The sequence below is a fragment of the Neofelis nebulosa genome, chromosome 8 (genome assembly GCF_028018385.1).
Source record: "Neofelis nebulosa isolate mNeoNeb1 chromosome 8, mNeoNeb1.pri, whole genome shotgun sequence".
In the NCBI taxonomy this organism is placed as follows: domain Eukaryota; kingdom Metazoa; phylum Chordata; class Mammalia; order Carnivora; family Felidae; genus Neofelis; species Neofelis nebulosa.
The window spans coordinates 36,501,589-36,523,546 of record NC_080789.1 but is presented as its reverse complement, the minus strand read 5'-3'; the positions used below and the strand labels follow the sequence as shown (position 1 = coordinate 36,523,546).

At 35.1% G+C, this 21,958-nt stretch overlaps 1 protein-coding gene across 1 annotated transcript in view; it reads left to right on the top strand.

Moving 5' to 3' along the window:
- TMTC2 (transmembrane O-mannosyltransferase targeting cadherins 2) overlaps nucleotides 1–21,958 on the top strand; it is a 402,871-nt gene that overhangs the window by 218,213 nt on the left and 162,700 nt on the right. The gene's annotated exons all lie outside the window — the stretch shown is intronic.

The following is a 21,958-nucleotide window of genomic DNA, read 5'->3' as shown; positions in this document are numbered from 1 at the left end:
ATGTGGTTTAACAGCCCTCCCCCTGCAAAGGTACTGGTAATTAAGTCAGAGTATCTGTCTATGTCAGGTTAGAAAAATCCCTTGGGGAAAAATTTGCTGTTTTTCCCTGGAAAGAGGATGCAGTAAGATATTAATGGATACATGCAAAACCCAAATATCTTCTTTGTCTCTTACATTTATGACACGTTTTTGTTTGCAAGTAATAGAAACTTGGTCTAAATTTGCTTAAACACAAAAGAGAATTTATTCATTCCTATAATTGAAAATTTCTGGAGTTGATTAAATGTAGGCACAATTAGATCCAGGTGCTTTACCTTTCAGAAATTTGTCTCCATTTTCTGTATCCAGTTTCCTTTGGGTTCATTCCTCTTCCTGTGGGGCTCTGTCAGTTGCAAAGACAACTTGTATACCTTTATAGACATAATGTCATGACCCTTTTCAATCTCAGAAGGGGTTGCCTTGTTGTCTCTGTTAATCCTGGTAGAGATCTTTGAGTGACCCTTCTGGTGTCGTGTGTCCTCTCTTGAGTGAACCATGGGGCAGAGTGGCAGGGGCAGTAGGACACCTCCTTTGGCAGGGCCTCCATGGTTAGAATGGTTGGGAGGAGGACCAAGTCCCTGTAGGAAGGGACCAGACATAGTAAGATGTCTACTGCTTATCTTCAATGGATGAAGTAATACTGATAGTATCAAACTAACTTGGCAACTTAATTTTTAATATGTGTTTGTATTCTGGTTATATCTAAATCTTTTGTACTGGCTAAATCTAAGTGAACAGACAGAAAAAATAGAAAATGAATAAAAATAAACAAAAAAAAATCTAGATTTTTAAGAAAAAGTAGACAAGGTGAGCTCGGTTTAACTTCCTGTTCCTACATTTACCTTGTATTCAAACTCCCAGACTTTAACACCAGGATCTCAGCCTCCTGGCCTATGGTCTAAATTAGGTCAGCATGTGTTTTGTGTTGACGTGAATAGTGTTCAGTTTTCTGTTTTTACCTGGAATGCATTTAGATGGGGCACACCCTCTCCAGTTTGTACTCTCCCTGATACTTGCTTTCTACTGTTTCTTGCTTCACCCTGTATATTACTGTAATTTTTCATGAAATACGTATTTCCATCTTTTTTTTTTTACTTGAATGAGTATACCTAGATACGCCTACAAGGGCTTTCCCCATGTCCACCTCATCTAAATTATGTGATGTTACTTTATTAGTGATTAGCAGTATTTTTATTTCATGAAAAAAGAACCTTATCAGTTTAATACATGTATACCAATGTTTTTTGGGGGTTTTTTTGGTTTTTTTTGTGTTTTTTTTTTTTGCATCTGAAAGTAACTTTGTCACAGGGACCCCTTGTCTTGTAATAAGGGACCAGTTTTCTTCTGGTGCCCATTCCCCACAGATTTTCAGAGGACAGAGTAAACTGAACAACCAGAACCTCTTCACTGAGCTTGTCTTTCTTTTTCTTAAAGAACCTACAGCCAGTAGTTTCAGGTTACCTACCTCCTGGTGGTATCTGGCATGGCTTGAAAGAAGAAGGAAGTGTATCTATCTAGGCTTACTCTTTGCTGAGAAGAGAAATTTATTCAATTAGACAAATACCCTTTACATGTAATTTAAAACTTGCATCTTATAACTTCCTCTGTGGCTGTATATTTGAACTGTTACGGAATGGAGAGACCTCCCAAATCCAAATGAAAAATCCTTGCTGGAAAAGTGGTTATTAACAAAATGTTTTTTCCCCCCTTATTTATAAGTGAGATGTAGCATAAATGCCATATATAGTTCCAAAATATTTTTTATTAATATGGCAGGTTTTTTAAACTACACTTAACTGTTAGGTCAAATGGGGAGGCTTAAATTCCATAAGAAATGTTACCAATCATTATAAAATATTGGATTATAAAGTCCATGTGTTTGATAGAATTCTGATACTAAATAACTACATTTCAAAAGAAGTGAATTCTTCATTGATTTATTTTTATTTTTTTATTTAAAAAACTTTTAAATTTATTTTGAGAGAGAGTGCAAGTGGGGGAGGGGCAGAGAGAGAGAGAAAGAGAGAATCCCAATCAGGCTCCACGATGTCAGCTCAGAGCCTGATGTGGGGCTTAATCTCACAAATCGTGAGATCATGACCTGAGCCAAAACCACGAGTAGGACACTTAACTGACTGAGCTACCCATTGATTTTTGATCAATCATTAATAAAATGCACCAAGGTAAATATCTTACCACCTGTAATATTATAAATGTGTCTGGTATTATATGTCCTTATGAGCAAACTTTTGTTTTTGGTTTTGTTTTTTCTGTTTATTTACATAGTTTTGAAAAAAGCCAAGTTTTCTCATGGACTGTTTAGAGACTATTTGACAATACAGTTTTTCTTTTAAGGTATATATGCTGTTTTTATTCCGTAATTTTCTCTGATATACAGAAATTTCTTCTTGTTCTGTTTCAGTTTTGAAAGAAATGTGCTTTGCTCAGTTTTATCAGTTAACGTAACCTAATATCACTCCTTCGTGGTAGTAGCAGTTATTAATCACATTTCATATCCTCAGTTACAGTTATATCTCTTAAAGATGTTTATGACCAAAGCCTGAAATAATGAACCTAGTATATCGTTGGCACGAAATGCCCATTTTTATTAATGAATTTTAGAAGCTTTTGGGAATCATGTAAGCTCCTATTAGGTCCTGTACTTAACTTTTAATCAGTAACCTAGATTTATTTATTTTTTTCTTTTCTTTTCTTTTCTTTTCTTTTCTTTTCTTTTCTTTTCTTTTCTTTTCTTTTTTTTCTTTCTTTCTTTCTTTCTTTCTTTCTTTCTTTCTTTCTTTCTTTCTTTCTTTCTTTCTTTCTTTCTTTCTTTCTTTCTTTCTTCTTTTTAACATCTTCAATGTTTATAAATCTACCTGCTTTGGAAACTACTGAAAAAACTGCATGGTGTTAGGAATTTTTATTAGGAAAATGATCTCTAGACATACATTATTATGTAACTTCAGAACACTGATTACCAAAGTGAGGTCCACCACCACTGGCCAGATACAAGATAATTCTAGGAGGTCAGAGATAATCTTTAATACCTATAATTTTATTTTTCTGTTTATAGTTTAAAGATATAACTAGCTCATCTAAATGTTCTAGGTGGGGATAGAAGGAAGAAAAGATGATTTGGAAAAACATCAAGTAAGTAATAATACAAATGATAGGTGGTTATATCTGAAGTTTAGGGAACATTGCATGAAAAGATTTTAAAACTTTGAGGATGTTTTTCTGTAGCATTAATATCAAGTTATATCTGAGAGGTGCATGTATAAAGTTCAATTGCCTATTTATAAAATTATGGAATAATTTTAATTTTTTTCTCTGTTAATAATTACCTGAATTACTTCTATGTGCCAAGCACTCTTAGTTCTTTACATATGTTATAACAGCTTGTCTTCAAATGAGGCCTACAAAATGAAGAAAATGAAACTCAGGTAATTTGTGTTGGTTACACAAATAAAAGAAAAGCCAGTATTTGAACTTAAGATGTTCTGACTCTGTACCCATGCAGTCATAGTATTTCTTCTCAAGCTGGCAGAGATAAACCAAGGATGTGGGGGAAAAAAAAATAACCTCAGTATATTTCTTTTAAACCTAGAAGAAAAAACTTAATTCTAACTACTTTTACATATATAAATAAAATACTTGTAATTACGTTTTAAAAAAAATTCTTTTTAATGTTTAAGAGAGAGAGACAGAGACAGAGCGCAAGCAAGGGAGGGGCAGAGATTCAGGGAGACACAGAATCCAAAGCAGGCTCCAGGCTCTGAGCTGTCAGCACAGAACCCAACGCGGGGCTCGAACCCACAAATCATAAGATCATGACCTGAGCTGAAGTCGGACGCCTAACCGACTGAGCCACCCAGGCACCCCTACACAACTGTAATTACATCTAATAGAGAGTATCAGTTATTATTACTTTTTAATGACAGTTACTAAGTTTACTGAACTTTTACTGTAGAATTTTGTTAGAAGGATCATGAGTTCGCACAACTGAGCTAAAAGTTGCTTTCAAGAAGAAAGTACTGCAGAAATTGTTTTAAATTGCCTAAATCCATTAATTATAAGGTTTTGATATCACTTCAATCCATGCTTACAGATAATAAGCATATAATGTGAAATTTGAAACAGTACATAATTCTACTTTAAAAAATTGAGATGTAATTGAAATATAACATTAGTTTCAGGTGTAGCTCATGATTCAATATGTGTATGTATTGAACCAATCACCACAATAAGACTAGTTAGCTGTCACTAAACATGTTCACAATTTTTTTTTTTGTCTTGTGATGAGAGCTTCTACTTAGCAAATAAGACTAGTTAGCTGTCACTAAACATAGTTACACTTTTTTTTTCTTGTGATGAGAGCTTCTACTTAGAAAATTTCTCTTCGCAACTTTCAAATATGTAACACATTGTTATTAGCTATAGTGACCATGCTGTACAATGGATCCCCATGACAAATATATTTTATAAGCAGAAGTTTGTACCTTTTGACCCCCTTCACCCGTTTCACCAGACCCCCATTCTACTCTTAAGAGTGACAGATGTGGTGCATTGAAAGCATAGCCTTATATTCAGCCTTTTATTCATATTGCTATATTTATTAAAATCCATTACTTCACACAAGTAATTTTAAGACCAGTGTAACAGATCTGTATTATGATGTTGGTTTCTCTTTTCATGTATAATAAATTTCAGGGATAAAGCAGATAGACCATTGCTCAATGATTTATACTGTCAAATTTTATAAATATATAGTCGACTTTCAACCTTCTAGCAGCACTACTCACTGTCTCTGAAATAAAATTGATTTCTATCCTGAAAAATACTCATTGTTCTTTCATTGTTGTTATAGATTTGCCCTAGCAGTCTGTTCCAAATGATATTTAAACAAGTAATTCAATAGAACATTGAATATTTCATTAGGTATTAAATTTCAGGGTGCAGATAATAAATTTAATGTGGTTTAATCAATTCTTGATTATCTTACATAACAGAGGGTATCATTTCTGTGGATAATAGATTTTGCCACCATAAGCTAGTTGTCAGTTTTATTCTATGTTGTAAGAACCTAAGTAATCATCTAATATGAGAAGCCAGGAGAGGAGCAATAAAATAATTTAAGGAAATAAAAAGAAAATGTTAATGAAGTAGACTATGGTGAAACATTGGGAAGTAATGAGTAAGTGTAAGAGAATGTTCTTTAAAAGATCAACAGTTTTGGGCAAGCGTAGTATATGGCCAAATAGAAAACCTCAAGTATATAAAAGAGAATGAGAAAGAGGCTACAACCAGATGTATGGAAGCTTAAAATAACAAAACATTAGTTATATATATATATGAAAATATTAGTGACACGAATGCTTTTTTGCAAAAATATAAATGATCAATATTAACCCAAGAAGTAGGCAATTGGAATCAAAAACCTTAAAAAATTTTAAAAGCCATATGAAAGAGTTTTCTCCAAAGGAACAAAGTTAAGGCATTTGACAAATGTGTACTATCAAATCTTCAATCAATGAAGTTATTTCTTGTACCAGTTACACTTCTCATTTATTTTTGTGAAGCTATATAAACTGATGGCAAAAGGTCTGACTATATTTAACACTGAAAAACAAAGGAGAATAATGAAAATAATAACAACAGCAAACATCAAAACCCCCCAAAAAACAAAAAAACAAACCCACACACCAAAAGCAAACAAACAACAAAATAACAGGACTACCAGTTATACTTATGAATATAAATGTAGACATACCCTAAAATTAATAGAGTGAATGTAGTAGCATATTAAAGATTAAAACATCGCTATCAGGTGGGGTTTATTCTAAGATTTATAATGGCATGTTCCATATTACAATTCAATTATTATACTCTTTCAATTTAAAAATTCAGAAGAGGAAAAAATTATGATCATCTCTAGAAATTCCAGGAAGGTTTTTGGTCAACATTTGTTTCATAAATAATAAACAGACTTATAAATAGTCAGACTTATAATAAACTAGGAATAAAGACATACTTTTATTATATAAAGAATATTGGTCTAAAGTTAATAGCAACACCATATTTAATATTAAAGTACAGCAGTCATTTCCATTTACATTCAGTTTCTTGAAACAGTGGCAATTTCTTATTGATCATTGTATCTCTTCTTACACAGTTCTAATTGTACTTGTTGACTTTATAAATGAATTATGAAATCAATATCAGAGCAAGGAAGATCCCGTTTATCAATATGTGATAAGATTAGTAATGGGTATTAGATAATCACATTCTTGGAATTGTATAAGTGTTTTTTAATCATTATCATGAAATGATTCCAGGTTACAAGGAACCTTCTTGAATTAGATGTCTGGAGTTGCATTTTCTTGCAGTTTCAGAAGCAAACACATTTACATTCAATTGGTTTCTGTATTAGTTTCTTTTTTTATTTAAAACAAATTTTTAAACATTTATTTATTATATTATTGAAAGAGAGAGACAGACAGACAGACAGACAGAGACAGAGCATGAGTGCAGGAGGCACAGAGAAAGAGGGAGGGAGACACAGAAGCTGAAGCAGGCTCCAGGCTCTGAGCTGTCAGCACAGAGCCCGACATGGGGCTCAAACTCACAAACCGGGATATCATGACCTGAGCCAAAGCTCAACCGACTGAGCCACCCAGGTGTCCCATTGTGTATTAGTTTCTTAGGGCTGCTATAACAAAGCACCACAAACTGGGTAGCTAAAAACAATAGAAATTGATTTTATCACAGTTCTGGAGGCTAGCAGTCTGAAATCAAGGTATCCACAGGACGATTTCCCCCTGAAACCTGTAGGGGAGTCCTTCCTTACTTCTCTCTTATGGCTTGCTGGCATGCTTGGGAGTTTCTTGGCTTGCATCTGCAGAACTCTAGTCTGTGTTTGTCATCACATGACCTTCTCCCTGTGCACTCTCTAGTAAGGTTACCAGTCATATTGGATTGGGGGCCCAAACCTGTTAAATTAACAAGTTACATCTGCAGTGTCCCTGTCTCTAAATAAGGTCATATTCTGAGGTGTTGGAGGTTAGGACTTCAACATACATTTTTTTTTTTGGGGGGGGGGGGGGGGAAGAGACATAATTCAACCAATAACAACTGCCTATTGAAAGCTTCAGTTTGAGAGAGACCAGACAGTAGTTTTTCATGGAGGAGCAGATCAAGTAAAAGACTTCTTGATGAAGCCAAATCTTTGCATAGAATTTAAGTGGGTTTATGTATCTCACACTGTAAAGAACCTTTAGGAAGAAGTAATTTAAGAGGCTATAGTAGTGAGGGAAATGTGGGTACAGAGTTGTCACAGGTCTGCTTCTAGTGAGATGTTCATTTGTTCATTTAGGGGCAGGTTTTGAGGACCCTTGAGAGGTAAGAAGAATCAGAGATTATAAAGTAGAAGTGATGTGACTATCTGACATGGAGCTAAGCCATTCTTAAGCTCCATGGCCCAACAAGGTATGAGAAGCCCAGGGAATGAAGACTGGTGGAAATAAGGGCAAAGGAAGCTTTGGCCAAATGGCTAGAGTTCAGGACAGGGTTTCCTGCCAAGTTCCATGGATGTGTGTGGGTGTGTGTGTGTGTTAAGGATGGAGGGAGGTGTCCCGGGGATACTAGGTAAGCAGGCTGGTCTCCTAAAATAGAGAATTCAGGAGACACTATCAATCAGGAGTGCCTGGAGGTGCTTGTCATGTGTGAAGTAAATGTAATTGAGAGATTTTTGGTAAAATTCCATTGGTTTGAGGACACTAGGACTCTGGATACACAATTCATTTGGCTCTTGACTGATTTCTGCAATGAGGTGGGACAGACTACCAGTACCTACTTGTTCTCATGGCAAAAGCAAGGCCTACCACTTATTACATACTTTGTTTTAATTGATAATTTTCACCAATCAATACACAAATATAATCTTGTTGTAAAACACTGAAATAGTACTGAAGAAAATAGAGTAAAACATAAAAGTTTCTAATTATTGCATTTCTTTTTTTTTTAAGTTTATTTATTTATTTTTGAGAGATGGAGAAAGAGCACGTGAGTGGGGGAGGGGCAGAGAGAAAGTATAGAGAGAGAATCCCAAGCAGACTCCCCACTGCCAGCATGCAGCCTGATGCAGGGCCCGAACTCACGAACTGTGAGACCATGACCTGAGTCAAAAACAAGAGTTGGGGGACGCCTGGGTGGCGCAGTCGGTTAAGCGTCCGACTTCAGCCAGGTCACGATCTCGCGGTCCGTGAGTTCGAGCCCCGCGTCAGGCTCTGGGCTGATGGCTCGGAGCCTGGAGCCTGTTTCCGATTCTGTGTCTCCCTCTCTCTCTGCCCCTCCCCCGTTCATGCTCTGTCTCTCTTTGTCCCAAAAATAAATAAAAAACGTTGGAAAAAAAAAAAATTTAAAAAAAAAAACAAGAGTTGGAAGCCTAACCGACTGAGCCATCCAGGCGCCCCTAATTATTGCATTTCTTAACCCCCTTTTGCCTACCCTACGATATATCTCCTCACATTTTCATAAGTATGTATACGTGCATTTATACATGCAGTTATGCATACATATTTTAATACTTTTCTCCTGCATATATGTGTCACCACTGATTTTCAAATTTGTGTGTGTGCAGATGTGTCAAAATGTGCACGGCCCTCTCCATTTTGGTTTACACTGCATAGTTTTTACTGGCATATCCAATAGGATGGTTTAAAAACTATGCTGCTTCATTCTTCATCTCTCTAATTAACAGATGGAGGTAAACAATTTTTTTTATTGGTTCTTTGTAATTTTACTAGGAGCTAACTGTTCATATTTCTTGCCTAGTTTTATAAGTGACATTTTTTTCTTGTTTTGCAGGGTTTAAAATAACATGCCCCCAAGCACTTATATGCATATACACAAAAATCAGTTTTGCAAATTATTTTCTCCTAGTTTTTACTTGTCTTTTAACTTTTCTTATAGTGTTTATTGTACATAACGTGAATTTATACACATTTGCATATATACACATGCATACATACATGTATACATATGTCTCTATGAAGACCATTCACAGGCTAATATTCAAAAATTGTATATTTTAAAAATATATTTAGAATTATTTTTGTGGGTTTTTTTTTTGGGGGGGGTCCTTCGTCTACCCAGGACATACTATTTTTGTATTAAGGCATATTTTTTTTTTCTAATGAATATTAATATCACCCTAATAACTTAGGAGTTTTCACGTAGACTAAATTCCTGTGACAACCTAGAATCATTGTTGTGGACTTTATTCGGGTCTTGTGGCAACCCACAGCAAAAACAAACTTTTATTTGCTATAACTTATACTGAATTTCATATTTTAAGAGGCAGATGTCCCATTCTTGTTTTTCATATTCTAACACTTCTTGATTATTCTTGTGTATTTTCTGTTTAATGTGGATGTCATCATAGCCTTGTTAAATTGCATTAGAAGTTGAGTAGCGGGGTGGTTGTGTAGCTCAGTTGGTTGAGCATCTGACTCTTGAGCTCATATCATGGTCTCAGGGTCATAAGATCTAGCCCCGCATCTAGCTCAGGGAGTCTCCTTGGAATTCTCTCTCCCTTGGTCCCTCCTCTGTGTGCACTCTCTCTCTCTCTTAAATAAATAAATGAATAAATAAATAATAAGTAAATAAAGTGAGTCCAGTTGGGCTTTGACTGGTTATGCACTATTTATCAAAGTGAGGAGGACTAATATTGTCACACTTTAAAGTTTCCCTCCCAGATGCATATGTTGTTACACTTATTACAATTTAAAATTTTCCCTTTATTAACATTTTATATTTTTTTTCACATTGGTCTCCGTTATTTGAAGTTAATTTTTTCTTAATTTTTTTCTTAATACTGCAAATGTGTTTACTTCTTTTTTTTATTATTCAAGTATAGTTAACATACAGTGTTATATTAGTTTCAGGAGTACAATATAATGACTCAACAATTCTGTTAATTAACATTAATTAATTCAACATTAATTAATCAATTGAACATTAATCAGTGCCCCTCAAATCAAGTGTACTCTTTTTGTTTTGTTTTGTTTTATATTTTACTTTTTATTTTTTCATTTTTTATTTTTTTTAATTTTTTTTTCAACGTTTTTTATTTATTTCTGGGACAGAGAGAGACAGAGCATGAATGGGGGAGGGGCAGAGAGAGAGGGAGACACAGAATCGGAAACAGGCTCCAGGCTCCGAGCCATCAGCCCAGAGCCTGACGCGGGGCTCGAACTCACAGACCGCGAGATCGTGACCTGGCTGAAGTCGGACGCTCAACCGACTGCGCCACCCAGGCGCCCCTATTTTTTCATTTTTTAAAATTTATATCCAAATTAGTTAGCCTATAGTGCAACAATGATTTCGGGAGTAGATTCCTTAGTGCTCCTTACCCATTTAGCCCATCCCCCCTCCCACACCCCCTCCAGTAACCCTCAGTTTGTTCTCCGTATTTATGAGTCTCTTCTGTTTTGCCCCCTCCCTGTTATTATATTATTTTTGTTTCCCTTCCCTTATATTCATCTGTTTTGTCTCTTAAAGTCCTCATATGAGTGAAGTCATATGATATTTGTCTCTCTCTGACGGACTAATTTCACTTAGCATAATACCCTCCAGTTCCATTCCCGTAGTTGCAGATGGCAAGATTTCATTCTTTTTGATTGCTGAGTAATACTCCATCGTGTATATATACCACATCTTGTTTATCCATTCATCCATCGATGGACATTTGGGCTCTTTCCATACTTTGGCTATGGTTGATATTGCTGCTGTAAACAAGGGGGTGCATGTGTCCCTTCGAAACAGTACACCTGTATCTCTTGGATAAATGCCTAGTAGTGCAATTGCTGGGTCATAGAGTAGTTCTATTTTTAGTTTTTTGAGGAACCTCCATACTGTTTTCCAGAGTGGACGCACCTGCTTGCATTGCCACTAACAATGCAAAAGAGATCCTCTTTCTCCGCATCCTCACCAACATTTGTTGCCTGAGTTGTTAATGTTAGCCATTCTGACAGGTGTAAGGTGGTATCTCATTATGGTTTTGATTTGTATTTCCCAGATTATGAGTGATGTTGAGCATTTTTTCATGTGCCAGTTGGCAATCTGGATGTCTTCTTTGGGGAAGTGTCTATTCATGTCTTTTGCCCATTTCTTCACTGGATTATTTGTTTTTTGGGTGTTGAGCTTGATAAGTTCTTTATAGATTTTGGATACAAACACTTTATCTGATATGTCATTTGCAAATATCTTCTCCCATTCTGTCAGTTGCCTTTTAGTTTTGCTGATTGTTTCCTTCACTGTGCAGAAGCTTTTTATTTTGATGAGGTCCCAGTAGTTTATTTTGGCTTTTGTTTCCCTTGCCTCTGGAGATGTGTTGAGTAAGAAGTTGCTGCAGACAAGATCAAAGAGGTTTTTGCCTGCTTTCTCCTTGAGGATTTTGATGGCTTCCTGTCTTACATTGAGGTCATTCATCCATTTTGAGTTTATTTTTGTGTATGGTGTAAGAAAGTGGTCCAGGTTCATTCTTCTGCATATCACTGTTCAGTTTTCCCAGCACCACTTGCTGAAGAGACTGTCTTTATTCCATTGGATATTCTTTTCTGCTTTGTCAAAGATTAGTTGCCCATACGTTTTGGGTCCATTTCTGAGTTCTCTATTCTGTTCCATTGATCTGAGTGTCTGTTCTTGTGCCAGTACCATACTGTCTTGATGATTACAGTTTTGTAGTATAGCTTGAAGTCTGGGATTGTGATGCTTCCTGCTTTGGTTTTCTTTTTCAAGATCGCTTTGGCTATTTGGGGTATTTTCTGGTTCCATACAAATTTTAGGTTTATTTGTTCTAGCTCTGTGAAGAATGCTGGTGTTATTTTGATAGGGATTGCTCTGAATATGTTGATTGCTTTGGGTAGTATTGACATTTTAACAATATTTGTTCTTCCTATCCAGGAACATGGAATCTTTTTCCATTTTTTTGTGTCTTCTTCAATTTCTTTCATAAGCTTTCTATAGTTTTCAGTGTATAGATTTTTCACCTCTTTGGTTAGATTTATTCGTAGGTATGTTTTTTTGTGCAATTGTAAATGGGATCAATTCTTTGATTTCTCTTTCTGTTCCTTCATTGTTGGTGTATAGGAATGCAACTGATTTCTGTGCGTTGATTTTATATCCTGCAACTTTGCTGAATTCATGAATCAATTCTAGCAGTGTTTTGGTGGAATCTTTTGGTTTTCCATATAGAGTATCATGTCATCTGTGCAGAGTGAAAGTTTGACCTCCTCCTGGCTGATTTGGATGCCTTTTATTTCTTTGTATTGTCTGATTGAGATAAGTGTACTCTTAATCTCCTTCATTTCACCCGTTCTATACTTTATTTCGCTCCTTTATTTTACCATACCCACCTCCTCTCTGGCAACAATCTGTTCCTTGTCTGTATTTAAGAGCCTTTTGGTTTTTTTAATTCTTTTTTGGTTTTTTGTTTGTTTTTGTCTCCTTTTTTTAAAAAACAACTTGTTTGTTCCTTTGTTTTGTTCTTGAATTCCATGCATTAGTGAAATCATATGGGATTTGTGTTTCCCTGAATTATTTTATTTAACAGGTCCATCCATGTTGTTGCAAATGGCAAGATTTCATTCTTTTTTATGGCTGAGTCATATTCCATTGTATCTATGTACTACATCTTCTTTATCTGTTCATCTGTTAGTGGCACTTGGGTTGAACCCATATCTTGGCTATAATGCCTCAGTAAACATAAGGGTGCATATATCTTTTTGAATTAGTGTTTTCATTTTCTTTGGGTAAATACCCAATAGTGGAATTACTGCATCATATGGTAATTCTATTTTTAATTTTTTGAGAAATGTCCATACTGTTTCCCACAGTGGCTGCTCCGATTTGCATTCCCATCAACAGTATACAAGGACCCCTTTTTCTCCATATGCTCACCAACACTTGTTATTTCTTGTGTTATTGATTTTTATACATCTGACAGGTGTAAGGGAATATCTCATTGTGGTTTTGAGTGATGTTGACCATCTTTTCATGTGTCTGTTGGCCATTTGCATGTCTTTGGAACAATGTCTATTCAGATCCTCTCCCTGTTTTTTATTTGGAATATTTGTGGATTTTTGTTGTTGAGTTGTATAAGTTCTTTATCTCTTTTGGACATTAGCCCCATATCAGATATTTCATTTGTAAGTATCTTCTCCCATTAAGTCAGTTACCTTTTTGTTTTGTTCATGGTTTCCTTTTCTGTGCAAAAGCTTTTTATTTTGTATGGTCTCAATAGTTTAAAATACTTTTGTTTCCCTTGCCATAGGAGACGTAGCTAGAAAAATGTTTCTCCAGTTGATGTCAAAAGAAATTACTGCCTGTGTTTTCTTCTAGGTTTTTATGGTTTCAGGTCTCATATTTAGGTCCTTAATCCATTTTGAGTTTATTTTTGTGTATGGCATTAGAAAGTGCTCCAGTTTCATTCTTCCGCATGTAGCTGTCCAGTTTTCCCAACATCATTTGTGGAAGAGACTTTTTCCAGTTAGATAGTCTTGACTTCTTTGTTGTAGATTGATTGGCCTTCATGGCAGTGTGGATTTACTTCTGGACTCCATTCTGTTCCTCTGAGCTGTGCGTCCATTTTTGTCTAGTACCATACTGGTTTGATTACTATAACTTTTAATATATCTTGAAATCTGGGGTCATGATACCTCCAGTTTCTTCTTTTTCAATATTGATCCAGGGTCTTTTGTGGCTCCATACAAATTTTAGGATTATCTGTTCTAGTTCTATGAAAAATGTTGTTGGCATTTTGATAGCAATTGCATTAAATGTGTAAGTTGCTTTGGGTTGGATGGGCATTTTTAACAGTATTGATTCTTCCAACCCATGAACATGGAATATCTTTCCATTTGTTGGTGTCACCTTTGCTTTCTTTCATTAATGTTTTCTAGTTTTTGGAGTACAGATCTTTCACCTACTTTGTTAAGTTTATTTCTAGATATCTTACCTTTTGAGTGCAATTATAAATGGTATTCTGCTACTCATTGTTGTATAGAAATGCAACAGATGTATGTATATTAATTGTGTGTCCTACAACTTTATTGGATTCATTTATCAGATCTAATAGTTTCTTGGTGGAGTCTTTATGATTTTCTATGTATAGTATCATGTCATCTGCAAATAATAAAAGTTTTACTTCTGCCTTCCCAATTTATATTTCTATATATATACATATTTATAATATGTATTCCTTAATATTAATATTTTTGTTAATGTGAATTAAATTTTTCCCCTTCATTACATTTTAAATTGATTGTTCTGATTATTTACATTTTATTTTTTTCTAAATATGCCTGATTCCAAGTTTTTCTTATTTTAGCTTAATCATATATCTTAATTTTAGTTGAAGGTTCTTTCTTGGATTTTCCCAAATATGTGATTGATTGATATATATATATCAATTGAGATATATATATGGTTTTTTGTTTGTTTGTTTGTTTGTTTTGCTAAGAGGCTTCTTGCATACTATTTCTTTTTCCATATAGCATTTTTCACCGTTTCTCCCCTTCTGACTTCTTTACCTCCTACTTTCCATTCTTTTTACCTGGCTGATAAACTATATATTATTTCTGTCTCAACATAAGTGACACTACCTGGGAAAATTTCTTGATACCTTTTGTATTTTCAGAGTTGGAAAATAAGTACCCTTCCCAGATTTCACCATAGCAACTAATACATGGCTCTTTTTAGTGTCGATCATATTTACATTTGTGATGTGTTAACCCGTAATTACAGTGTAATTTCTTTAAGGGTAAGGGGTTACTTAGATACCATTCTATCCCTGATACCAAGTATAATGACAGGCATATGGGCTTTAAATTATGTATATGTTGCATTAATAAGCTAATAAATGAGTTAAACTATTGATATGTTAGTTAATAACCCAATGAATGAATGCATACAGTAATAAGCAAGTTGATTAATGAATATACTGCTGAATGAAAATAAATCAGCTAAGTTCAGTTTTGTTGGACAACACTCCTGTGTCATGCTCATTGTACCTAGCTGATCCACTTTCCCAGCTAGTTTTACTAGTGCCCCTATCACTTATCTGACTCGTCATATTGATGTATTCCACAGCTTTTAAAATTTATATTTATCTATGTATCTATATATCTATTTCTGTGAAAAGAGTCACTGTCCAAAAAACATAAGAGTAGTAAAACTCCCTCACAGAGACCACTGTTACTGTATACAGTATATGTACATACTCATGTGGGACAGAGATCTGGAATATATCGTCTAATGTCAAGATTTGAGTTTTCTTTCCTTTTCTCCCACAAAACTCTGAAAATATTTTCTTTATTACAGACATGTTGAAAATAAACTATTTTTCAAAATCAGTAAGAGAAAATATGATACTATCTTACTTAACTGAATAACCAGCAAATTCTGCTATTTCAACAAAAGAAATCCTGATATTTTCATTTGCTAATTAGAAAAAAAAAAGCAAATAATCAAGTGTGTACTTACATTCTGATTTGTTTAAAATGCAGTGATGTTTCATGGTGCTGAAAATATTAAGAGTCATTTTAAAATTCTACTTGAGAGGGGCCACTGGGTGGCTCTGTCACTTAAGCGTTGGATTCTTGATTTCAGCTCGGGTCATGATCTCAGTGTTGTGAGATTGAGTCCTGAGTCAGGGTCCATGATGGGCATGCAGCCTGCTTAAGATCTTCACTCTCTCCCTCTCCCCACACATCTGCTCTCTCTCTGTCTTAAAAAAAATAATAAAATAAAATAAAATAAAATCATATTTGAGATATAAGCACCTTTACAAACTGGTTTTTGTTAATAGGAATGCAGTATTTAAATTTGTCTTTTAGTAATTTCAGTCCTAATATGTAGGCTTACTGTAATATTAACCATTTCTGCAAGACAAATAGATCATCTAGGAATATAATCGTAGCCTTTATTGGAATATTTTTGAAAGTGAAAATTAGTGATTATTTGGTACAAGGGCAAATTGACCATGCTCAGTGATTTCACCAACCCTGTATGCATTTTTGTATGCAAATTCTTGACAATATTTTAGCATTAAACTATCCATTCTTGAGTTTTGGTCATGATATACTGTAATGAAGGACTTTGGCTACATCTGTCTTATCAGAAGCCAGGATAGATTAAGACAAGAGAATTACTATATAAAGACCTAAACATCTGCAGGATAGTAAAAGAGGAAGTCAGGAATGATTTTATGGCATAGCTATAATTAAAACACATCAAGTCAATGAAAAAAAGAAAAAAAAAAGATGAAACATTTTGTTTGTAGGTTTTATGGTAAAGCATCATATGTGATTATTAGTTAAAGTTATAAATTGTATATAACCTGAAAACTCATATTACAGCATTCAGTAGTACTCAGTAAATTTCGCTAAGTGGTCTGAGGAAGAAACTGGATCATCTGTTCAAGTGCCTGGTGCAGTCCCAGTGAGCCCTACTTATCTAACCAAAACTCACAAAAAGGATGAGAAAAGTTCCTGTGTGCTAGTGTTTTCATGGGATTTCCTCCGCCATATTGTTACAGATACTAGAAGGCTCAGAGTGCAGTTAAATTTGTATGGGATTCATAAATTGGTGAGCATATCTATCCACAGGTTGGAAACATTCAATTTATAAAAGCATTCAGCTGAGGAATATTAGATGAATTCATGTACTAATTCTTAGACATTAGTCTAAGATAGCCTATGCTATGAAACTCTAGCTGAAGTTCCTCCTTCCTGGAAAGCGCCATAATAAGTGTCATTGACATTTACCTGCACATTTATACATGAGCACATTTGCAAATTCATGTATTGGAAATAAGGATTCATTAATTGATTTGATAAATATTGAGTGACCTCAGAGTGACAGACGTTGTATTAAATGGTGAGGATAAGCTGACAGAGTGTGTAGTTTCTGCTGTCAAGGAGCTTATAGTTTGGATTTAAAAATAAGTAATAAAGTAGCATCTTTTCTGAGAGATAAGCTGATATTATTATGAGAAGACAGAGAGAGACCTCACTCAGCCTGGACAAAAAAGAAAAAAAATCATAAAGACAAGACAAGAAAAGAAGAGTCATACTAGGAAGAGAAATTATTAAGATGTTTGGGGTGAAAATCATTCAGCTGTGACTAAGTAAGTTTCAGATGACTATCAGGCATCCCCTAGGAGCTAGAATGTGATTTTACATCTCATGAGAGAATTCTGAGTTAGAGCCCGTAGGTTTTAGAGTTGTAATTATGTAAGTATGTAAGTTGAAACTTTAACTTGTGTGTGTGTGATATGTATAATGATAAACGAAAAGAAAGACTGTGGATGAAATCTTGGGGAATACCAGTATTTGAAGAGCTTGGTAGAGAAAGAGGAACCATAAACTGTGTTGAAGATGAAGGAAGGAAGACTGGGGTTGTTTGATGTCATTGATGCTGATGAACAGTACAGCAAGAAGGTAGAAAAGGGCCAAAGAGCATGTACTATTAAGAAGTTAAGTATTTGTATGGGGTTTTTATGTCCCCACAGGGGGGAAAATATAGTGACATCTATCATGGGTCTAGAAACTTGGATATATTATTCACTTCTCTTAATGTAGTAGTGCATTTTGTCATCGTGAAGCTACAGGATATCCCAGAGAATAATTTTATCCTATGAATTGCAGGGACACAATGGCCAAAGAACCATACTTCATGAGAGAAGCCCCTTGGTTGCTGGGGGTGTAAATCATTTATGTCGTTGTTTCTAGTGCAGAGTGAAGTCCCAACACCTCCTTGGTACTCAACGCATGCTTTTGAATAGATTTATTCAAACCACTTACTATTTCACACTCATTTCTTTTATAGCAATGGAAACTACACATTGTAGTATTGGTGTCTAGGATTCCCTGTGGGAACAAACTGTTAAGCCTTGCCCTCCCCACCGTAATCCAAAGTAAAATTGGGGGAAATCAGAATCCTTTAAGAAATTGGAGTCTGGCAAGAAAAAGAAGGAGATTGAATCATTCCTATGCCCCTTTGTATTACAGGTTTTCTATTACAAGTGTAATTTTAAAATGGCATTGTGTGGGTCATGCTTTTCCATGTAGAAATCTATATTCAAGAGTAATTGTGTAGAGAGAGTTAAACTATTTTCCATGTTGGAAAAATGATGAAAGGCATTTTTCTGAAATCTCATTAAAATGGCCTTTAATTTTATAATCATTTTCATCCAGGGTTCTGTAGGTAAATTTGAGGACATGTATTAGTCCATAAAATAGGTTTATAAAGAAGTTCATAATCACATCCTGTTTGAATGCCTTTTGTTTGGTTTAACTTTAAAACTGATTGAAAGTTGTTTAAATGGCCAGAAGATTTTTTTTTTTTTTGCGTGTCTTGTTTGTCCTAAAATTATGCTCATGTGAAAAGTGGAGGCTGATATGCAGCAGAATTTCAGGTAAATTAATTTGTTTTCTCAGAGTGAGGTTTTGCATTATGAAAAAAAAAAAAAGTATCTTTTTCCCCCTGTTCCTGAAGAAAAATGAACAGATGTAAATTTGTTATGTGTGTAGTTCCAGTCAGTCCTCTGCAGATTTCCAATTACTATGACTTCGGAATTATTTCCTAGACACACTAGGAAACATAGTAATATGATCTTCTATTTAATTTATTTTTTCTCTTACACAACACCTAACTGTGGTTTTGCTCATATGATACAGAAGTTGCTTGAAGTATAATTGAAGTTTGAGGCCATCTGGATATTAAGATGTTAATGAATTTTAAAAATTAGTATCTTGTCATCTGCTGTTTATTTTTCTCTTATGTTATTCATATAAATAATATTATTTGTATGGCCAAATTTTATCTCCTGTCACTCACTTCTTTCAATTATTTGTTTCAAAGACTTGCAGGAGGCCTCCTCGCTGAGCCTATGTAAACTGTAGTCTGTCTACCACTCACACTAGTTCCCCTTTCCTTCATTCCTTTTTATTTTAACATTAGATTTATGACCTTGTAGTGAACTATATAATTTCCTGTTTAATTACATAGAGTGAGATGAAAATAAATAAAATTTAGAATTTATTTTGTGTATTGCTAACATGTAAAGCCACGAAGGCATTATTTTTGTACACATCCTAAGTGCCTAGCATAGTGCTTAGCTCACAGTACAAGCACAATAAATATTTGCTGAATGTACGTTTATACAATGTGCCCATGATTTATGCACATTTTCCTTAGACTTCATATGTGCAGGGTGCATTAAATAACAAAAAACTCAACTGAGAAAATTTATTTTTTTATTGAAAAAATTTTTTAATGTTCTTATTTACTTTTGAGAGAGAGACAGAGCGAGTAGGAGAGAGGCAGAGAGAAAGAGATAGAGATAGAGATAGAGAGAGAGAGAGAGAGAGAGAGAGAGAGAGAGAATCCGAAGCAGGCTCCAGGCTCTGAGCTGTCAGCACAGAGCCTGACATGGGCTCGAACTCACGAGCTGTGAGATCATGATCTGAGCTGAAGTCGGACGCCCAACCGACTGAGCCACCCAGGCGTCTCTCAACTAAGTAAATTAAAGAAAAATCTTATTGGCTTTATTAAAAGATTGATAAATTAGGGACAGCATCTCATCTAGCCAATAGAGGAGTGTTCTGTGGAGCTACATGAAAGGGAGGCTTCATAGAAGGAGGATGGGGCAAGAAGGTTATTAGCAAAAGAAAAAGATTGTTTTAGGCCAGGTGGTTTTCCTTCGGGGGAAAAAAGAAAGGGATCTTATCATATAGATTACCTCATCTTTCTTTGGGGGATGGAGAAGGCCTGTGTGGCTGACTCATTGGTGCTGATTAAAAAATTTCTGATTGACTGCATTTCTGGGGAAGGCTGAAACTGCAATTAAATTAGGTATCAAGCTCCAGTTTGGGAATCTGGTCTAAACAACAACATTTGGGTCTATGGTTTTCTTTTGAATAGGTGCATCATGGATTATTTAAAAAACTTTCCTTCCCACTTTTTCTTTCTTCCTCTGTCCCTGCTAACCTCTGCAGAATCAAAAAACACCTAAGGATGCCCTTTTTGCTTTACTCTTCTATTGCTTTTAATTATACTGCCCCCAAATTGACTTTGTCCCTAAGGACTCTTAATGTTGGAGATGACTAGATTGGGGGTGGCTGAAAGGCAAGAGGAAGGAGTGATCTCATCTTACTGTTCTGACTATGAGAACAGTGTGAGAAAATGCTCCTCAGTCATCTAGAAAAGGAAAACCAATTCCAGCCTGGTCAGTATAATCACATCTTACTCAGAAAATAACAGGCAGGTACTTTCTTAGAGAATAGAAATTACAGGTTAGGAGAATAATCTGAATTGTCTTGAATTCTGAAGGTAGACTAACTTTTAATACCATTTATATTTTATGAATATCCTTTTAATGTTTTAATGAGTGTGTGTGTCTGTGTGTGCGTGTGCGTGTGTGTGTGTTTTCTGTAAATTTGCCTGTTTGAAGTAAAAATCTTTAAAAAACTTCTCTAAATCTTCAAAGACCAGATTCAGGGGTGGGTACAAATCTGGGGTGCAAAATGTATACTCCAGTCTCCAAAAATTTGGGTTTAGAAAAGATAATGCAACTGTAATCAAAAGCAGTAAGCACTGATAGCAAGGAAAAACAAATGCAGTTTGGCCAATTTCTAGGTACTGGTCTTAAAAAAATGTAATGGGAAGCATTCAGAGATGAGAAATCTCTCTGGGCCAACGCCATTATCTTTATAAAGCATGAGGGTAGAAGAGTAGAGTGAATAGAAAAGACAAGAAAGGAGAAGCAAGTGCTGCTGAAAGTATTCACCAATTTTCTCTTCATTTAGCACTTTAGTTCCAATCTTCCATCATTCCATTGTTTTCTGGCTCCCTGCCAGTTCTTTTTCCGTGTCCAGCCTTAGACACCAGCGTGCCTCCTGCTCCCACACTGGGGTCTGAAATGATGGGTACTGCCATGAAGAGATCTTTCTTCTCTTTGACCCCTGATTGGGGGGAAAGGATATCCCTTTTGGCACCAAAAGTAAACCTGCAAAGGCAGTTTTAGGAACATTGTTATACCTGGTGCTTTCTTTCAAACTTTTTATAAGCTTGTGAGTTGTTTTTATGTTGCAAAATCTATTCCGAGCAAAAAAAAAAAAAAAAAAAGATAAACTCAGACTTTTATTTTTGGAACTCATCTTGCTTGTTCTTAAGTTAGAAATTGCTTGTATGACCTAACACCTATTCCTGCTGGTCTGTGAGATACATGATACCTTTTCCCCTTTCATAATTTATTGCTTCAACAGCAGACTTTTGTTAGAGCACTGCTGTTAAGGGACAAAGAAAACACCCACTTTGTTGAACATTTATGTTTAAAGTGAGTACATTGTGCTAAATCACTGTGTGCCCATGGGAACATCTCTAACCCAAATTATAACCATATCTATAGAAGGAATCAGGCACTGAAGCTTGCTTGCTTTCTTGCTTTCTTTTTTTTTTTTTTTGTATTTGCTGATATTTTTTTGAGTGTGGTGATGCCTGTGGAATTCACAATTGTTCATTTTTCTTTCCTCCACTGCCTGAACAAACTAGTTTCAATTAAGTTTTCTTGCTGTGGACTTCCATAGCATATCACACAATATCATAGTACCCTACAGACAATTTTGTTACTGCTTTTTAAATTATCTCTTTTCTACCAGTCATTAAATCTCTATAATGGCCCTATGGGATACATTTTCAATGAATGCATGAATGAACGGATCAACAGTCTACATACTTTGACTTTTACGGAGTACGGCCCATGCCCATAACCCAGCTTACAGGTTCCCCCAACAGTAATTGCATACCATCCAACTGATAAATTTTTCTTTTTAAAGAAATTACATAATAATCATCC